At 38.0% G+C, this 19,385-nt stretch overlaps 1 protein-coding gene and 1 pseudogene across 7 annotated transcripts in view; one reads left to right on the top strand and one right to left on the bottom strand.

The window, feature by feature from the left end:
- The window catches only part of STX17 (syntaxin 17), an 85,283-nt gene that overhangs the window by 32,053 nt on the left and 33,845 nt on the right, over positions 1-19,385 (top strand). The gene's annotated exons all lie outside the window — the stretch shown is intronic.
- On the bottom strand, positions 7,725-8,527 carry LOC307189134 (large ribosomal subunit protein uL22-like; annotated as a pseudogene). Its single transcript has one exon. The product of its transcript is annotated as a large ribosomal subunit protein uL22-like (transcript).

The following is a 19,385-nucleotide window of genomic DNA, read 5'->3' on the forward strand; positions in this document are numbered from 1 at the left end:
GTTTGGCCATAGTTTGCTGTTTACTGCTTGCATACTGCAAAGCTTTTTAATTAGTGAGTTGGTATACTTTCTTTTTTTTTTTAAACTTCCTTGGTTATATACCATGTATCAAACTTGGTATTTTTGCAGATTTTCAGAACTTGGCATATTATCTTCCTTTCTGACCTGATTATTAGAAGAACAGAAACATTTGAATATTTACTACATCCTAGATACTATTCTAGACACTGGAAATATAGCTGTGAGCAAAACAGAAGAAAATTCTTTTCTCATTGAACTTATATTCTGCAGGCGGGAGTGAAGAAAACAGAGACATTTTTAAAATAAATAAATATATAATATTTAGATGGCTATAAGTACCTTGAAATAAAAGTAAAAGCAGGTTAAAAAGAACAGAGAATCACAGAAGGTGATGAGTGTTCTTTTATGTAGGGTGGTTATGGAAGGTTTCTGATGCCATTTGAGCAAAGACCTGAAGGAAGTGAAGGCATAAACCATCGGGAATAGACTTCTCCAGGTAGAAGGGAAATCAAGTGTGAAGACTCTGAGGTGAGAGGATGCGTGGCATATTCAGGGAGTAATAAGGAGGTCAGTGTGGCTGATTGTGAGCACGGGAGAGGAGGTCAGAGAGATCATCTGGGCCTGATTACGGAAGGCCTTGCAGAATATCATAACAAAGTTGGATAGAAAACCTTTGGAAGGTTCTGAGCAGATGATAACCTGATATGATTTAAAAGATCACCTTGACTATTATGAAAAGGATAGATTCTAAGGGAGCAAGGATTGAAGCAAGAATACCAGGTAGGTGGCTAATATAATAATCAGGATACTATGGGTCTACTTTTTAGAAAAATGCAGAAACACCAATGTACAGACAATTTTGTGTAGAATGTCAGGGGCCTAGTATGTTATATTTTTACCTACTCTCTGTAGCCCTAGGAAATGGTTCTGAACTTAAACGCTTGAGAGAGGAATAACGAACTACCCTGACAACAACCTTAACATTGAGGTACCTTTTTCAAAAATTACACACACACACACACACACACACATTTCAAATGTACAAATATGTAGGAAATAATAAAAATAATATAACACTCATCACCCAACTTTGTCAACTCTTAACATTTTGCCACAGTTTCATCCCCTTTTTTGGAAGAAAACTTTAAAAATACCACTGAAGTCCCTTGTGTATCCTTTCTTGATTCCATTTACTTTGTTCCTGTCTGCATCTGAAGGAAATCTTTTCCCCTGTTTTAAGTATTTATCATTTTTGTGCACATAACTATATATAAGTAATATATGATATTGTTTTTCAGTTTTCTTTCTGCTTTTTTCCAAACAGCTTTCTTGAGGTGTAATTGACATATAATAAACTATACAATTCGATAAGTTTTGACATATGTATACACCATGACACCATCACCACAATCAAGATAATGTGAACCCATCACCAGTGAACCCAGTTAAGATAATGAATATATCCATTGCCCCCAAAAGTTTCCTTATACCCATTTGTAACCTTCCTTCTGGCTTCTCCCTCCCACATCCTCCCACATGCACATACACCCTCACTACTCAAGCAACCATTGACCCGCTTTCTGTCACTATACATTAGTTTGAATTTTCTAGAATTTTATATAAATAGAATCATCTAATACATCTTTTTTGTCTGGTTTCTTTCACTCTGCATGTATATTTTGAGGTTCATCCATGTTGTAATGTGTATCAGTATTTCATGGCTTTTTATTGTTGAGTAGATACTCTGTTGTATGGATATACCACAGTTTGTTTATCCATTCGTCTGTTGATGAACATTTGGGTATTTCCAGTTTTGGGCTACTACAAATAAGGCTACTATGAACATTTGAATACAAGACTTTGTATGGAAAAAGGATTTCATTTCTCTTGGATAAATACTTATGAATGGAATGACTGGGTCATATTCTTCACCTTTCTAAGAACTGCCAAGCTGTTTTCCAAAATAATTGTACCATTTTATATTCCCACCAGTTCCTTCATATCCTTGCCAACACTTAATATGGTTAGCCTTTTTAATTATAGCCATTCTAATACGTCTGTAGTGGTATCTCATTGTCATTTTAATTTTCATTTGACTAATGATGTTTCTGATTCATATTGAATTAATTCAGTATTTTTTATTCCATTTTGTCTTCTTTCTTGTCTTGCCGGCTTTAACTCTTTGTTTTTTTAGTGGTTATTTTAGGGTTTATAGTATACCTCTTATTATAGTTTATCTTCATGTGAGATTCTACTATTTCACATATGTTTAAGAAATTTACAGTATACTTCTTCTCCCCTCCCAGTCTTTATGCTATTGTTGTCATATATTTTACTTATACATGTGTTATATACTTAATAATGTTTAAACAGTCAGTTGTCTTTTTCAAGTGATTTAGATATTAAAGGGGGAAAATCTTATCTATTTACTTCTGTCATTTCCATTTTTGGTGTGCTTAATGCCTTTGTGCAAGCCCATATTTCCATGTGGTGTAATTTTCCTTTTGCCTGAAAGACTTCCTGTAACATTTCTTAGAGTGCAGTTCTGCTGTTGATAAATTCCTTTGTGTATCTATCTAAAAAGGCTTCATCTGGCCTCTGTTTTCAAAAGGAATTTTTCTGTATATAGAATTTTATATTGAGTTTTTTCTTTCAGTACTTTACAGATGTTGTTCAGCTGTCTTTTCAGTTGCATTATTTCCGATGAGAAATCTGTTTTATTCTTATTTTTATTCCTCCGTATGTAATATGTCTTTTTCCTCTGCGTACTTCTACATTTTCCCTTTATAACTGGTTTTGAGCACTTTGATTATTATGGGCCTTGGTGGAGTTTTCTTCATGTTTCTTGTGCTTTGAATTTATTGAGCTTCGTGGATCTCTTGTTTTATAGTTTGCATCAAATTTGGAAAATTTTGGGCCATTATTTCTTCAAATATTTTTCTGTCCCCTCCAATCTCTGTTCTCCTTCAGGGACTCTAATTACACATATGCTATGCTACTTGAAGTTATCTCACAGCTCACTGATGCTCTTTTAAATTCTTTTGGATTCTGTTTTCTCTGTGTGTTTCATTTTCTATAGTTTCTTTTTCTATGCCTTCATGCTCACTAGTCTTAGCAGCAGCCGTGTCTATTCTGTTATTCCATTCAGTGTATTTTTCATCTCATATTATAATTTTCAACTCTAGAATTTTGATTTGGGTTTATTTTAATATCTTCCATGTCTCTACTTAACTTTTTGAACATATAGAATACAACTATGATAGTTTTAATATGCTCTGCTAATTCTAACGTCAATGTCAATTCTGGGTCAGTTTCAATTGATTGATTATTGTCTTCATTATAAGCCATATTTTCCTCTCTCTTTGTATGTCTGGTGGTCTTTGCTTGGGTTACCTTTCCATGGCTGGATGCTAGATATTTTCATATTCCTATAAATCTTCTTGAGCTTTGTTCTGGAATATAGTTAAGTTACTTGGAAACAGTTTGATCCTTTTGGGCCTCACTTTTATGATTTATTAAGCTTGATTGGAGCAATGCTTGTCTAGGGCTAATTATTTCACCACTACTGAAGTAAAAACCTTTCTGAGTGCTCTATCTAATGCCCTATAAATTAAGAGTTTTTCCAGTTTAGCTGGAGAGAACAGACACTCTTTCCAGCTTTGAATGAGTGATGGGCACTGTTCCCTCTAATCTTTTGGGATGATTTTTTCTCCAGCCTTGGGTAGTTTCTTCACATACATGTTCTGATCAGCTCTTTGCCAAATACTTGAGAGCTACCCTTCTGTGTATCTCCAGCATTCTCTTTCTGTACAGCTCTCTCCTCTCCAGTACTCTGTTCTACAAACTCTGCAGAAGCAAAAGTCTATCTATTATTACATTTTGAAACTGCAAGTAGAATAGGTTTAACAGTTTTATTCTCTGAGATAAGAAATCATTAGGAATAAGAAAGATTTTGTGATCACATTTTGAAACAGTGAAAAAGTTGAAATTGTGACTACTATAATAATTGAATGAAGAACATTAACTTGGCTTTTATAGAAACTTGGTCAGCCTAGCCTCTGTAGCAGTGGTGATGCAGAGCTTGCTGAGAACACAGATTTCTGGGACTTACCTTAAAGATTCTGATTCAGTAGATGTCAGACCACATTTGGAAAGATACTGCTCTACAGAGTCTATCCTAGTTCCACAGGTAGTGTAAATACAAAGAAAGTCAGACATGGAACTGGTAGAAGTAAAATGTGACTTTCATGATTTTACTAGGAGAAATATAGAATACTTGAGCTACTTTTAAATTTTTTAAAAGAAAATTTTAAAGGGAGAAGCAATAGAAAAGAGAGGGAACAAGGAGGAGAGAGGAAGCGAGGATAGTAGACAAAAGTTAGGAAAAAAGAAGAAAAGATTAGAGAGAAGCAAGGCCAGGTAGAGAACAGAAGAGAAGATAGAAGAGTAGATTCCAAAATGAATGCTGTTAGGAGGTAAATTGTTTTAGGTTATTATGACTTTAGAGGAATTTAAACTTAAATTTTGCCTTGAAATATTTGTGAGCCGATTAATCAGGATTTAGGATCCCGCCCCCCACCTTTTTTAAATAGGTATAGTACCTATGCCTCTACTCTGATTGGCAGAGTATACCTATAGTACCTATGCCTTTATTCTGATTGGAACTATAGAACCTCAGGGAGAAAATTAAATCTAAGGTACCATCACTTGTAGGATACACCAGTATTTTGTGTACCTCTGAGAGAGAAAAGTGCTGCCAGTTAAGTATAGCACAGTGCTTTTTTTTTAACCATCTGTTTTAAGATACATTCCAATTTCAGAGATGTTAAAATGTGGGAAAGATGTTGTGTCCTCAGATTGATGAAATACAGTATTTAGAAGTCTTCTACCTTTCTACTCCAGCTCTGTCTTTTCCTGATTTATTCTCTCTATTTAGTAAGTTCTGTTTTTTCAATATTATTCATCAGGAGTGGCTCAAATCTCACCTCCTTCATGAAGTCCGTGTAGATCCTTACAGTAAGATGTTTCAAGTTTCCTTTGAGCATGTTTCTTGTGCCCCTTTCAATTTTGAATATTTCTTCTTAATGGAAAAGCAAAAGAGGAGTTAAGTAGTTCTGCTTTCTCTGTATTGTCTGCTAACATTATACCATCTGCCCCAAGCAGTAGGCCTGTACCTTCTTTCTTGTTCCTCTTGCCCTACATGCATTTTTTAAAATCTTTTTTATTGTTCTTAATATTTTTCGCCAGCCTCTGCTCATTCTGGGCTCTTACGTGGTTCTCCTCATTTCACATCACTCTTTTTTATTCATCCTTGTTTACTTACCTTTCTTTTCATTCCTGTTTTTTTTTTTTAAAAACAAGTATCTTAAAATTCTGAACTTATAGCACACCTTACCCAATCATATTGGATTTTTTTAAGATGTCACTTTCCTTCCTTATCCGATTAACTTTTAACTTTTTTTTATAGTGTCAGAATTTTTACTTTTTAGAAACTCTCTTTTAAAAAAGGTTTTCCCATTACAATATAATCTCTGCTATGGCATCATACAAGTATTTTCTCTAAACTTGACTCACTTGCCTAAAGTATCACTGTTTCCAGTATTCCTTTTTGTAACTATTATGAACACCAAGATGGCAAGGTTGCTTTCTCATGGTTTTCATTTCCACTTTACTATTTTATGCTTCTGTGTCAGAATTAATTCCCCAAAAGTAGTTCCTTTCATTATTTCTTCCAACTAATGGAAGATGAAATGTTTCATATGCTAGTGACTTACATTATGCTTTCCTCGGCAAGTTCTAGCTGGTTTCTTGATAGTTGGAGATCCCTGTTGTTGGACCACCACTTTGCTACTTTGTGGAAAATATTATAATAAAAATTTCTAAAACTATTATTGTAACTTTCTATTATGAAATATAATATACATGCTATAAAAATTCATTAAGCATAAATATAAACCTGAACAAGTTATTGTACTGTGAATACTCATGTAACCACTACTCAGATCAAGAAATAGACAATTACCAGCATCCTAGAATCCCCTCATACCCTCTTCCCACTTATAAACATATGTCTCCCTGCAAAAGTAATCACCGTCTTGATTTGTATGGTAACTGCTACTTAGTTCTTCTGTATGGTTTTACCACCAAAATACATAATTAAGACTATAGTTTAGGGCTTCCCTGGTGGCGCAGTGGTTGGGAGTCCGCCTGCCGATGCAGGGGACACGGGTTCGTGCCCCGGTCTGGGAAGATCCCACATGCCGCAGAGCGGCTGGGCCCGTGAACCATGGCCGCTGAGCCTGCACGTCCGGAGCCTGTGCTCCGCAATGGGAGAGGCCACAACAGTGAGAGGCCCGCGTACCGCAAAGAAAAAAAATTAAAAAGTAAAATGAGTTAGAGAATGTTCTCTCTTTCTCTTGAATAATTAGTGTAATTTCCTTTAACTCTTTGGAAGATTGGCCAGTGAAGCCACCTGTGCTGGTGTTTGTTTGGTTTTGGTTTTGTTTATGTGTACAGGGAGGTGGGGGAGTTTCAAAATGCACATTTAATTTTTTAATAGTTATGACTAGTCAGATATTTTTCTTGTCAGTTTTGGTAAGTTACAGTTTTCTAGTACTTTATCCATTTCATCTAACTTTTCTAGTTTATTGACATAAATGTATTCATAATATCCTCTCGTTACCTTTTTTTTTAATTTTAATTTTATTTTTGGCTGCATTGGATCTTCGTTGCTACGCATGGGCTTTCTCTAGTTGCGGCGAGCGGGGTCTGCTCTTCGTTGCGGTACGTCAGCTTCTCATTGCGGTGGCTCCTTTTGTTGTGGAGCACAGGCTCTAGGCACGTGGGCTTCAGTAATTGTGGCACATGGGCCCAGTTGCTCCACAGCATGTGGGATCTTCCTGGACCAGGGATCGAACCCGTATTGCCTGCACTGGCAGGCAGATTCTTAACCAGTGTGCCATCCCCTCTTCTTATCTTTTTAATATCTGAAATATCAGTAGCAATGTCCCCTTTTTTTCATTTCTGATTTTGGTTATTTGAACCGTCTTTATTTTTTTTAGCTACTTCTGAGTGAATTTTACCAACTTTATTAGTCTTCTAAAACTGAAAATTTGGCTTTTTTAACCTATTGTATGCTTGCTTTTTCTATTTAATGAAATTTATGTCCACATATTTATTATTTTCTACTTTCTTTGCATTTCTAAGTTCCTGAGATGGATGTTTAGTTTATTAATTTTCAGCCTTTCTTCTTTTCTAATATATTTGCATTTAGAGTTATAAATTTCTAACTACCGCTTCATCTGCCTATAAGTTTTAGTGTGCGTTATTTTTCTAATGCAGTTCAGAGCATTGTAATTTCCATTGTGGGGACACCCCTGGTGGCACAGTTAAGAATCCACCTGCCAACGCAGGGGACACGGGCTCGATTGCTGGTCCGGGAAGGCCCCACATGCCGCGGAGCAACTAAGCCCATGTGCCACAACTACTGAGCCTGCACTTTAGAGCCTGCGCGCCGCAATTCAACTACTGAAGCCCACAAGCTCTGGGTCCCGCGTGCCGCAACTACTGAGCCCGCGTGCCTAGAGCCCTGTGCTCTGCAACAAGATAAGCCACTGCAATGAGAAGCCTGCACACTGCAATAAAGAGTAGCCCCTGCTCGCCACAATCAGAGAAAGCCCATGCACAGCAATGAAGACCCAACACAGCCAAAAATGAAATAAATACATTTATTTAAAGAAATAATAATAATTTCCATTGTGATCTCTTCTTTGCTTTGTGGATTATGTATAAGGGTTTTTCTTTGTTTCCAGACATGTAGTGTTTATGGGTATATTTTTGTTAACTGTTTCAAGTTTAATTTTATTATGATCAGAGTACATGGTCTTGAATGAGGTCCCTTTTTTTTTTTCTTTTACTTTTATTTGCATTTATTTTTTGCGACATTTACTCCCCGGCCGTAAGTTTTTGTTTCGTCAGTTTCTTCTGGGATGGGATATCTTTTTCTTCTGGGCAACCTCCTCTTCTGGTTTAGGAATAATCTGTTCATTTTCAGTAAGGATCATCTCAGTGTAGCAGGGAGAGCTCACGTATGGGTTGACCTGACTATGAGCTCTGTAAGTCCTGTACCACATCGTGGGGGCTTTGTTCACCTAGATGTGGTTAATGACCAGAGAATCTACATCTAAGTCCTTAAGTTCAGCATTACTCTCTGCACTTCTGAGCATGTGCTGTAAAAGTTCAGCACTCTTCTTGGGCCACTGACCCTGCATCCAGCCCCACTGTTTGACCTGGACACACCTACCAACTCCACCATTGTAACGACAGAATGGCACGCATTGCTTCTTTAACGTGACATCCTTCAGATACTTGGTGGCTTTTCGGATATGCATACCCTTAATGGCCTGGGCAGTTTAACGAGTGTTCTTAAAGTGAACATGAAGATTTCAGCCTCTTGACTTGCATGATTTTGTGGGGTTTTTTCTGGGTCAAGTGAATAGCGAACCATTTTTAGAGGTCACCTCAGACCACTTACCGGAAAAGTCAATTTTTTTTTTATTATAGTTGATTTACAGTGTCCTGTTCATTTCAGGTGTACAGCACAGTGATTCAGTTATACACATACACACACACACACACACACACACACACACACACACACACACATACACACATATTCTTTTGCAGATTCTTTTCACTTATAGGTTATTACAAATCATAGCGTATAGTTCCCTGTGCTATACAGTATATCCTTGTTGGTTGTCTAGTTACATATAGTAGTGTGTGTATGTTAATCCCTTCCTCCTAATTTATCCCCCTGCCCCCCGCCCTTCCCCTTTGGTAACCATAAGTTTGTTTGTTTTCAAAACAACCATAAGTTGTTTTGTTTTCCATAAATTTGTTTTCTGTGGGTTTATTTCTGTTTTATAAAGAAGTTCATTTGTATCTTATTTTTGTTTCAGATTCCACATATAAATGATATCATATGATATTTGTCTTTCTCCAGCTTACTTCACTCATTATGACAATCTCTAGGTCCATCCATGTTGCTGCAAATGGCATTATTTCATTCTTTTTATGGCTGAGTGATATTCCATTGTATATATGTACCACATCTTCTTTATCCACTCCTCTGTTGATGGATATTAAGGTTGCTTCCAGGTCTTGGCTATTGTACACAGTGCTGCAATGAACATTGCGGTGCATGTATCGTTTCAGATCATGTTTTTCTCTGCATATATGCCCAGGAGTGGGATTGCAGGGTCATATGGTAGCTCTATTTTTAGTTGTTTTTTTTTTTTTTTAACATCTTTATTGGGGTATAATTGTTTTCCAGTGGTGTGTTAGTTTCTGCTTTATAACAAAGTGAATCAGTTATACATATGCATATGTTCCCATATGTCTTCCCTCTTGCGTCTCCCTCCCTCCCACCCTCCCTATCCCACCCCTCCAGGCTGTCACAAAGCACCGAGCCAATATCCCTGTGCCATGCGGCTGCTTCCCACTAGCTATCTACCTTACTACGTTTGTTAGTGTCTATATGTCCATGACTCTCTCTCGCCCTGTCACAGCTCACCCTTCCCCCTCCCCATAACCTCAAGTCCGTTCTCTAGTAGGTCTGCGTCTTTATTTCTGCCTTACCCCTAGCTTCTTCATGACATTTTTTTTTCTTAAATTCCACATATATGTGTTAGCATACGGTATTTGTCTTTTTCTTTCTGACTGACTTCACTCTGTATGACAGACTCTAGGTCTATCCACCTCATTACAAATAGCTCAATTTCGTTTCTTTTTATGGCTGAGTAATATTCCATTGTATATATGCGCCACATCTTCTTTATCCATTCATCCGATGATGGGCACTTAGGTTGTTTCCATCTCCGGGCTATTGTAAATAGAGCTGCAATGAACATTTTGGTACATGACTCTTTTTGAATTACGGTTTTCTCAGGGTATATGCCCAGTAGTGGGATTGCTGGATCATATGGTAGTTCTATTTGTAGTTTTTTAAGGAACCTCCATACTGTTCTCCATAGTGGCTGAACCAATTCACATTCCCACCAGCAGTGCAAGAGTGTCCCCTTTTCTCCACACCCTCTCCAGCATTTATTGTTTCTAGATTTTTTGATGATGGCCATTCTGACTGGTGTGAGATGATATCTCATTGTAGTTTTGATTTGCATTTCTCTAATGATTAATGATGTTGAGCATTCTTTCATGTGTTTGTTGGCAGTCTGTATATCTTCTTTGGAGAAATGTCTATTTAGGTCTTCTGCCCATTTTTGGATTGGGTTGTTTGCTTTTTTGTTATTGAACTGCATGAGCTGCTTGTAAATTTTGGAGATTAATCCTTTGTCGGTTGCTTCATTTGCAAATATTTTCTCCCATTCTGAGGGTTGTCTTTTGGTCTTGTTTATGGTCTCCTTTGCTGTGCAAAAGCTTTTAAGTTTCATTAGGTCCCGTTTGTTTATTTTTGTTTTTATTTCCATTACTCTAGGAGGTGGGTCAGAAAGGATCTTGCTGTGATTTATGTCATAGAGTGTTCTGCCTATGTTTTCCTCTAAGAGTTTGATAGTTTCTGGCCTTACATTTACGTCTTTAATCCATTTTGAGCTTATTTTTGTGTATGGTGTTAGGGAGTGATCTAATCTCATACTTTTACATGTACCTGTCCAGTTTTCCCAGAACCACTTATTGAAGAGGCTGTCCTTTCTCCACTGTACATTCCTGCCACCTTTATCAAAGATAAGGTGTCCATATGTGCATTGGTTTATCTCTGGGCTTCCTATCCTGTTCCATTGATGTATATTTCTGTTTTTGTGTCAGTACCATACTGTCTTGATTACTGTAGCTCTGTAGTATAGTCTGAAGTCAGGGAGCCTGATTCCTCCAGCTCCATTTTTCGTTCTCAGGATTGCTTTGGCTGTTCGGGGTCTTTTGTGTTTCCATACAAATTGCGAAATTTTTTGTTCTAGTTCTGTGAAAAATGCCAGTGGTAGTTTGATAGGGATTGCATTGAATCTATAGATTGCTTTGGGTAGTAGAGTCATTTTCACAATGTTGATTCTTCCAATCCAAGAACATGGTATATCTCTCTATCTATTTGTATCATCTTTAATTTCTTTCATCAGTGTCTTATAATTTTCTGCATACAGTTCTTTTGTCTCCTTAGGTAGGTTTATTCCTAGATATTTTATTCTTTTTGTTGCAGTGGTAAATGGGAGTGTTTTCTTGATTTCACTTTCAGATTTTTCATCATCAGTATATAGGAATGCAAGAGATTTCTGTGCATTAATTTTGTATCCTGCCACTTTACCAAATTCATTGATTAGCTCTAGTAGTTTTCTGGTAGCATCTTTAGGATTCTCTATGTATAGGATCATGTCATCTGCAAACAGTGACAGCTTTACTTCTTCTTTTCCGATTTGGATTCCTTTTATTTCCTTTTCTTCTCTGATTGCTGTGGCTAAAACTTCCAAAACTATGTTGAATAAGAGTGGTGAGAGTGGGCAACCTTGTCTTGTTCCTGATCTTAGTGGAAATGCTTTCAGTTTTTCACCATTGAGGATGATGTTTGCTGTGGGCTTGTCATATATGGCCTTTATTATGTTGAGGAAAGTTCCCTCTATGCCTACTTTCTGCAGGGTTTTTATCATAAATGGGTGTTGAATTTTGTCAAAAGCTTTCTCTACATCTATTGAGATGATCATATGGTTTTTCTCCTTCAATTTGTTAATATGGTTTATCACATTGATAGATTTGCATATATTGAAGAATCCTTGCATTCCTGGAATAAACCCCACTTGATCATGGTGTATGATCCTTTTAATGTGCTGTTGGATTCTGTTTGCTAGTATTTTGTTGAGGATTTTTGCATCTATGTTCATCAGTGATATTGGCCTGTAGTTTTCTTTCTTTGTGACATCCTTGTCTGGTTTTGGTATCAAGGTGATGGTGGCCTCGTAGAAGGAATTGGGGAGTGTTCCTCCCTTTGCTATATTTTGGAAGAGTTTGAGAAGGATAGGTGTTAGCTCTTCTCTAAATGTTTGATAGAATTCGCCTGTGAAGCCATCTGGTCTTGGGCTTTTGTTTGTTGGAAGATTTTTAATCACAGTTTCAATTTGAGTGCTTGTGATTGGTCTGTTCATATTTTCTATTTCTTCCTGATTCAGTCTTGGCAGGTTGTGCATTTCTAAAAATTTGTCCATTTCTTCCAGATTGTCCATTTTATTGGCATATATTTGCTTGTAGTAATCTCTCATGATCTTTTTTATTTCTGCAGTGTCAGTTGTTACTTCTCCTTTTTCATTTCTAATTCTATTGATTTGAGTCTTCTCCCTTTTTTTCTTGATGAGTCTGGCTAGTGGTTTATCTATTTTGTTTATCTTCTCAAAGAACCAGCTTTTAGTTTTATTGATCTTTGCTATTGTTTCCTTCATTTCTTTTTCATTTATTTCTGATCTGATTTTTATGATTTCTTTCCTTCTGCTAGCTTTGGGGTTTTTTTGTTCTTCTTTCTCTAATTGCTTTAGGTGCAAGGTTAGGTTGTTTATTCGAGATGTTTCCTGCTTCTTAAGGTGGGCTTGTATTGCTATAAACTTCCCCCTTAGAACTGCTTTTGCTGCATCCCATAGATTTTGGGTCGTTGTGTCTCCATTGTCATTTGTTTCTAGGTATTTTTTTATTTCCTCTTTGATTTCTTCAGTGATCACTTTATTATTAAGTAGTGTATTGTTTAGCTTCCATGTGTTTGTATTTTTTCAGATCTTTTCCTGTAATTGATATCTAGTCTCATGGTGTTGTGGTCAGAAAAGATATTTGATACAATTTCAATTTTCTTAAATTTACCAAGGCTTGATTTGTGACCCAAGATATGATCTATCCTGGAGTGTGTTCCATGAGCACTTGAGAAAAATGTGTATTCTGTTGTTTTTGGATGGAATGTCCTATAAATATCAATTAAGTCCATCTTGTTTAATGTATCATTTAAAGCTTGTGTTTACTTATTTATTTTCATTTTGGATGATCTGTCCATTGGTGAAAGTGGGGTGTTTAAGTCCCCTACTATGAATGTGTTACTGTCAATTTCCCCTTTTATGGCTGTTAGTATTTGCCTTATGTATTGAGGTGCTCCTATGTTGGGTGCATAAATATTTACAATTGTTATATCTTCTTCTTGCATCGATCCCTTGATCATTATGTAGTGTCTTTCTTTGTCTCTTTTAATAGTTCTTATTTTAAAGTCTATTTTGTCTGATATGAGAATTGCTACTCCAGCTTTCTTTTGGTTTCCATTTGCATGGAATATCTTTTTCCATCCCCTTACTTTCAGTCTGTATGTGTCTCTAGGTCTGAAGTGGGTCTCTTGTAGACAGCATTTATATAGGTCTTGTTTTTGTATCCATTCAGCCAATCTGTGTCTTTTGGTGGGAGCATTTAGTCCATTTACATTTAAGGTAATTATCGATATGTATGTTCCTATTCCCATTTTCTAAATTCTTTTGTGTTCGTTATTATAGGTCTTTTCCTTCTCTTGTGTGTCTTGTCTAGAGAAGTTCCTTTAGCATTTGTTGTAAAGCTGGTTTGGTGGTGCTGAACTCTCTCAGCTTTTGCTTGTCTATAAAGTTTTAACTTCTCCATCAAATTTGAGATCCTTGCTGGGCAGAGTAATCTTGGTTGCAGGTTTTTCTCCTTCATCACTTTAAATATGTCCTGCCAGTCCCTTCTGGCTTGCAGAGTTTCTGCTGAAAGATCAGCTGTTAACCTTATGGGGATTCCCTTGTGTGTTATTTGTTGTTTTTCCCTTGCTGCTTTTAATATGTTTTCTTTGTATTTAGTTTTTGACAGTTTGATTAATATGTGTCTTGGTGTATTTCTCCTTGGATTTTCCTGTATGGGACTCTCTGTGCTCTCTGGACTTGATTAACTATTTCCTTTCCCATATTAGGGAAGTTTTCAACTATAATCTCTTCAAATATTTTCTCAGTCGCTTTCTTTTTCTCTTCTTCTTCTGGAACCCCTGTAAGTCAAACGTTGGTGTGTTTAATGTTGTCCCAGAGGTCTCTGAGACTGTCCTCAGTTCTTTTTATTCTTTTTTCCTTATTCTGCTTTGCAGTAGTTATTTCCACTATTTTATCTTCCAGGTCACTTATCCGTTCTTCTGCCTCAGTTATTCTGCTATTGATCCCATCTAGAGTATTGTTAATTTCATTTATTGTGTTGTTCCTCGTTGTTTGTTTCATCTTTAGTTCTTCTAGGTCCTTGTTAAATGTTTCTTGCATTTTGTCTATTCTATTTCCAAGATTCTGGATCATGTTTACTATCATTATTCTGAATTCTTTTTCAGGTGGACTGCCAATTCCTCTTCATTTGTTAGGTCTTGTGGGTTTTTATCTTGCTCCTTCATCTCCTGTGTGTTTTTCTGTCTTCTCATTTTGCTTATCTTACTGTGTTTGGGGTCTCCTTTTTGCAGGCTGCAGGTTCGTAGTTCCTGGTGTTTTTGGTGTCTGTCCCCAGTGGCTAAAGTTGATTCAGTGGGTTGTGTAGGCTTCCTGGTGGAGGGGACTAGTGCCTGTGTTCTGGTGGATGAGGCCTGATCTTGTCTTTCTGGTGGGCAGATCCACGTCTGGTGGTGTGTTTTGGGGTGTCTGTGGACTTATTATGATTTTGGGCAGCCTCTCTGCTAATGGGTGGGGTTGTGTTCCTGTCTTGCTAGTTGTTTGCCATAGGATGTCCAGCACTGTAGTTTGCTGGTCGTTGAGTGAAGCTGGGTGCTGGTGTTGAGATGGAGTTCTCTGGGAGTTATTCGCCATTTGATATTATGTGGAGCTGGGAGGTCTCTTGTGGACCAGTGTCCTGAAGTTGGCTCTCCCACCTCAGAGGCACAGCACTGACTCCTGGCTGCAGCACCAAGAGCCTTTCATTCACATGGCTCAGAATAAAAGGGAGATAAAGTAGAAAGAAAGAATTAGTAGAAGAAAGAAAGAAAGAAAAAGAAAAGGGAGGGAGGAAGGAAGGAAGGAAGGAAGGAAGGAAGGAGGTGAGGATAAAAAGAAGATAAAGTGAAAGAAATTAAGTAACATAAAATATAATAAAAATTTTAAAATAAAATAATTTTTAAGAGAAGAAAAAGGAAAAAAAAGTTAAAAAAAAAAAACAAAAACGGACGGGTAGAACCCTAGGATAAATGGTGGAAGCAAAGCTATACAGACAAAATCTCACATAGAAGCATACACATACACACAAAAAGAGGAAAAGGGGAAAAAATCATAAATCCTGCTCTCGAAGTCCACCTCCTCAATTTGGGATGATTCGTTGTCTAAAGGAGGGAAGGAGGGAAAGAAAGAAAGAAAGAAAAATAAAATAGAAGTTATTAAAATAAAAAATAATTATTAAGAAAATAATTTAAAAAAACAAACAAAAAAAAACGGACAGATAGAACTCTATTATAAATGGTGGAAGCAAAGCTATACAGACAAAATCTCACACAGAAGCATACACGTACACATTCACAAAAAGAGGAAATGGGGAAAAAAATCATAAATCTTCCTTTCAGAGTCCACCTCCTTAATTTGGGATGATTCGTTGACTATTCATGTATTCCACAGATGCAGGGTACATCAAGTTGATTGTGGAGCTTTAATCCGCTGCTTCTGAGGCTGCTGGGAGAGATTTCCCTTTCTCTTCTTTGTTCTCACAGCTCCCAGCAGCTCAGCTTTGGATTTGACCCTGCCTGTGCGTGTAGGTCGGCCAGAGGGCGTCTGTTCTTCGCTCAGATAGGGCAGGGTTAAAGGAGCTGCTGATTCGGGGGCTCTGGCTCACTCAGGCCGGCGGGGAGGGAGGGGCACGGAGTGCGGGGCGAGCCTGCGGTGGCAGTCAGGTGTGACATTGCACCAGCCTGAGGCCCGCCGTGCGTTCTTCTGGGGGAGTTGTCCCTGGATCCCAGGATCCTGGCAGTGGCGGGCTGCACAGGCTCCCCGGAAGCGGGTTGTGGATAGTGACCTGTGCTTGCACACAGGCTTCTTGGTGGCGGCAGCAGCAGCCTTATCATCCCATGCCCATCATTGGGATTCGCGCTTTTAGCCGCGGCTTGTGCCCGTCTCTGGAGCTCCTTTAAGCAGCACTCTTAATTCCCTCTCCTCGCGCACTAGGAGACAAAAGAAGAAAAAGTCTCTTGCCTCTTTGGCAGGTGCAGACCTTTCTCCGGACTCCCTCCCGGCTAGCCGCGGCGCACCAACCCCCTGCAGGCTGTGCTCACGCCGCCAACCCCAGTCCTCTCCCGTCGCTCCGACCGAAGTTGAGCCTCAGCTCCCAGCCCCGCCCACCCCGGCGGGTGAGCAGACAAGCCTCTCGGGCTGGTGAGTGCTGGTCGGCACCGATCCTCTGTGCGGGAAACTGTCCGCTTTGCCCTCCGTACCCCGGTTGCTGTGCTCTCCTTCGCAGCTCCGAAGCTTTCCCCCTCCGCCAGCCACAGCCTCCGCCCGCAAAGGGGCTTCCTAGTGTGTGGAAACCTTTCCTCCTTCGCAGCTCCCTCCCACTGGTGCAGGTCCCTTCCCTTTCCTTTTGTCTCTGTTTATTCCTTTTTCTTTTGCCCTACCCAGGTACGTGGGGGGGAGGTTCTTGCCTTTTGGGAGGTCTGAGGTCTTCTGGCAGCATTCAGTAGGTGTTCTGTAGGAGTTGTTCCACGTGTAGATGTATTTTTGGCGTATCTGTGGAGAGGAAGGTGATCTCCGCGTCCTACTCTTCCGCCATCTTCCCCAGTAATCTTCGCATGTATCTTTTCAAATTAATGTTTTTCGATTTTTTTGGATATATATCCAGGAATGGAATTGCTGGGTCATATGGTAGTTCTATTTTTATTTTTTTAAGAAACCTCCATACTGTTTTTCACAGTGACTACCAAATTACATTACCACCAACAGTGTACAAAGATTGTGTACTGTATTTTTAAATGATATTCATTCTTTTCTACAATCTACATTTTGCCTTTTATGGTTTCCGGTTATCTCCTGAATTTTCAAGCTTGATACTTATATCTTGGAACAAAATAACCATAGTTTTATAAGTTACATTTGCTAATTCCCCTATTAGATATCCCTTTGGATGTTTCAATTGTCTGTTGTTTCTGCTGTTTCTTCATTATGTTGTGTATGTCCTCATGTGCTTGATTGTCTTTGATTGGTGGACATTATATTTGAAAAATTATTTATGGAAGTTATTGATAGCTAGATGTGACATTATTTTCCTCCAGAGAGGATGTTCATTTGCTTCTTCTAAGCGTCTGGGGTACTAACTTCCAAGATTATCTTTATACTATTTCAGAGATAAAGATTTATGTTAGCTACACAAAAGACAGGAAGCCAAACTGCAGTTCCTGCAAGGGCTGATTTATTTCAGGATCACCTGTGCTCCTAGGGTGCAGTTCTTTTAAGATTCCAACCCAAGGTACCATAGTGCTTATCCGTAGCAGGTCCTGGCATTGGATATTTTACCCTGAGATTTGTGAGGCTGTCAAGGACTCTGGTAATCAGATACACTCAAGCAAATGTGACCTAAATTCGGGACTCACGTCTCTGGATTTCCATCTTTGCCCAATTCTTGGCCTACAAATTTCTCGCTGTCTTGTTTGCTTTTTTTTTTTAATAATAGTGTTTATTTATTTTTACTTGTTGACAGTTTGCTTTATTTATTTATTTATGGCTGTATTGGGTCTTCGTTTCCGTGCGAGGGCTTTCTCTAGTTGTGGCGAGCGGGAGCCACTCACTATCGCGGCCTCTCTTGTTGCAGAGCACAGGCTCCAGACGCGCAGGCTCAGTAATTGTGGCTCACGGGCCCAGTTGCTCCGTGGCATGTGGGATCTTCCCAGACCAGGGCTCGAACCTGTGTCCCCTGCATTGGCAGGCAGACTCTCAACCACTGCGCCACCAGGGAAGCCATTGTTTGCTTTTTTGATGCTTTTGAATTTATTTTTCTTTTGGTTTGTTTTGTGATTTATGTTGCTTTCATCTTTTTAAGTAGTCATTGATGGGAGGGTTATTTTAATTATCCAGCCTGCTATAGCCAGAAGCAGAAACACCTACTTTATATTCTTCACATATTAACTTTAGAGAGACTCTGTAGCTATATAGTAGCTGTCCAATATAGTAGCCCTTAGCCACATATAATTGTTGAGCACTTAAAATGTGGCTAGTTTGAATTGAGATGTGCTGTGAATGTAATATATATGCCAAATTTCTAAGACTGGCTACAAATAAAATCATGTAAAATATTTCATTAATAATTTTTATATTGATTACATGTTGAAATGATAATGTTTTGGATGCATTGGGTTAAATAAAATATATTAAAACTAATTCATCTCTTCCTTTTTACTTTTTTAATGTGACTGTTAGAAAATTTAAAATTACATAGTGTATGGCTTGCATTTATGGTTTGTATTGTATTTCTTTTGGATAGTATAGCTATATAGTAAAGTTGTTGAGCGCACATGCTCTATAGCCTGAATTTGATTCCTGGCTTCACTTTTTACTAGAAGTGTAATCCTGGGATATTTTCTTAATTTGCTTTTAATTTTCTCTTCTGTAGAATGAGAATAACAGTAATATCTATTTCAAAAATAAATTGTGAAGGTAAAACAAGATAAAGAAGGTAAAGCACTTAGCATAATGGACAACTTACAGTAGTGCTGATACAAATTTAGCCATTATTTGTGTTTTTGTTATTATAGTATCAGATTTTATAGTTAAATGGGTATTTCCTTTCTCTCCCTTAACATTTTTCCCTTCACCCATAGTAATAAAGGGTTCTTAAAGCTAGACACCATAATTTGACTGGGGATGTAACATATGTACAGATTCTATAAGAGGGGAAGAATATGTCAGAGGCAAATGCTCATTAGCTGCAGAAACTTCTTAATGCTTCTCCAAAGTAACATCGCCTAAAATACCTCTATGAACTATGTAGCAAGTACATAACCAAGTTATAACTGTAGTCCAGAAAGGAATCACACAGCCAAGAGGTGTGTAGGAGACAATATTTTTCCAGGACTTGAGAACTGGACTCTAGTCCTAATTCTGCCACTGTGTTCAGCTGGACTCTAGTTTCCATATTGTAAAATTGTGAAGTTGAATTGAATGATCACATAAGCCCCTTAGGGTTCCATGAATTTTACATCTAAAATGCTTATGTATCACATATTTTTAATCCACAGTCCAATTATCTTTAGGTTTTCCAGCTCACATGGGGATGATAAGAGTGGACATAAAGTTAAATGAAGCATAGAGTCATGATAGGATAGAGGTACAACTTTTTGATTCACCCACAATATCTTACAAGATGTTCTAGGTGGTAGCTAAACTATTTTTTTT

This window comes from Stenella coeruleoalba, assembly GCF_951394435.1.
Source record: "Stenella coeruleoalba genome assembly, chromosome: 7".
Taxonomy (NCBI): Eukaryota; Metazoa; Chordata; class Mammalia; order Artiodactyla; family Delphinidae; genus Stenella; species Stenella coeruleoalba.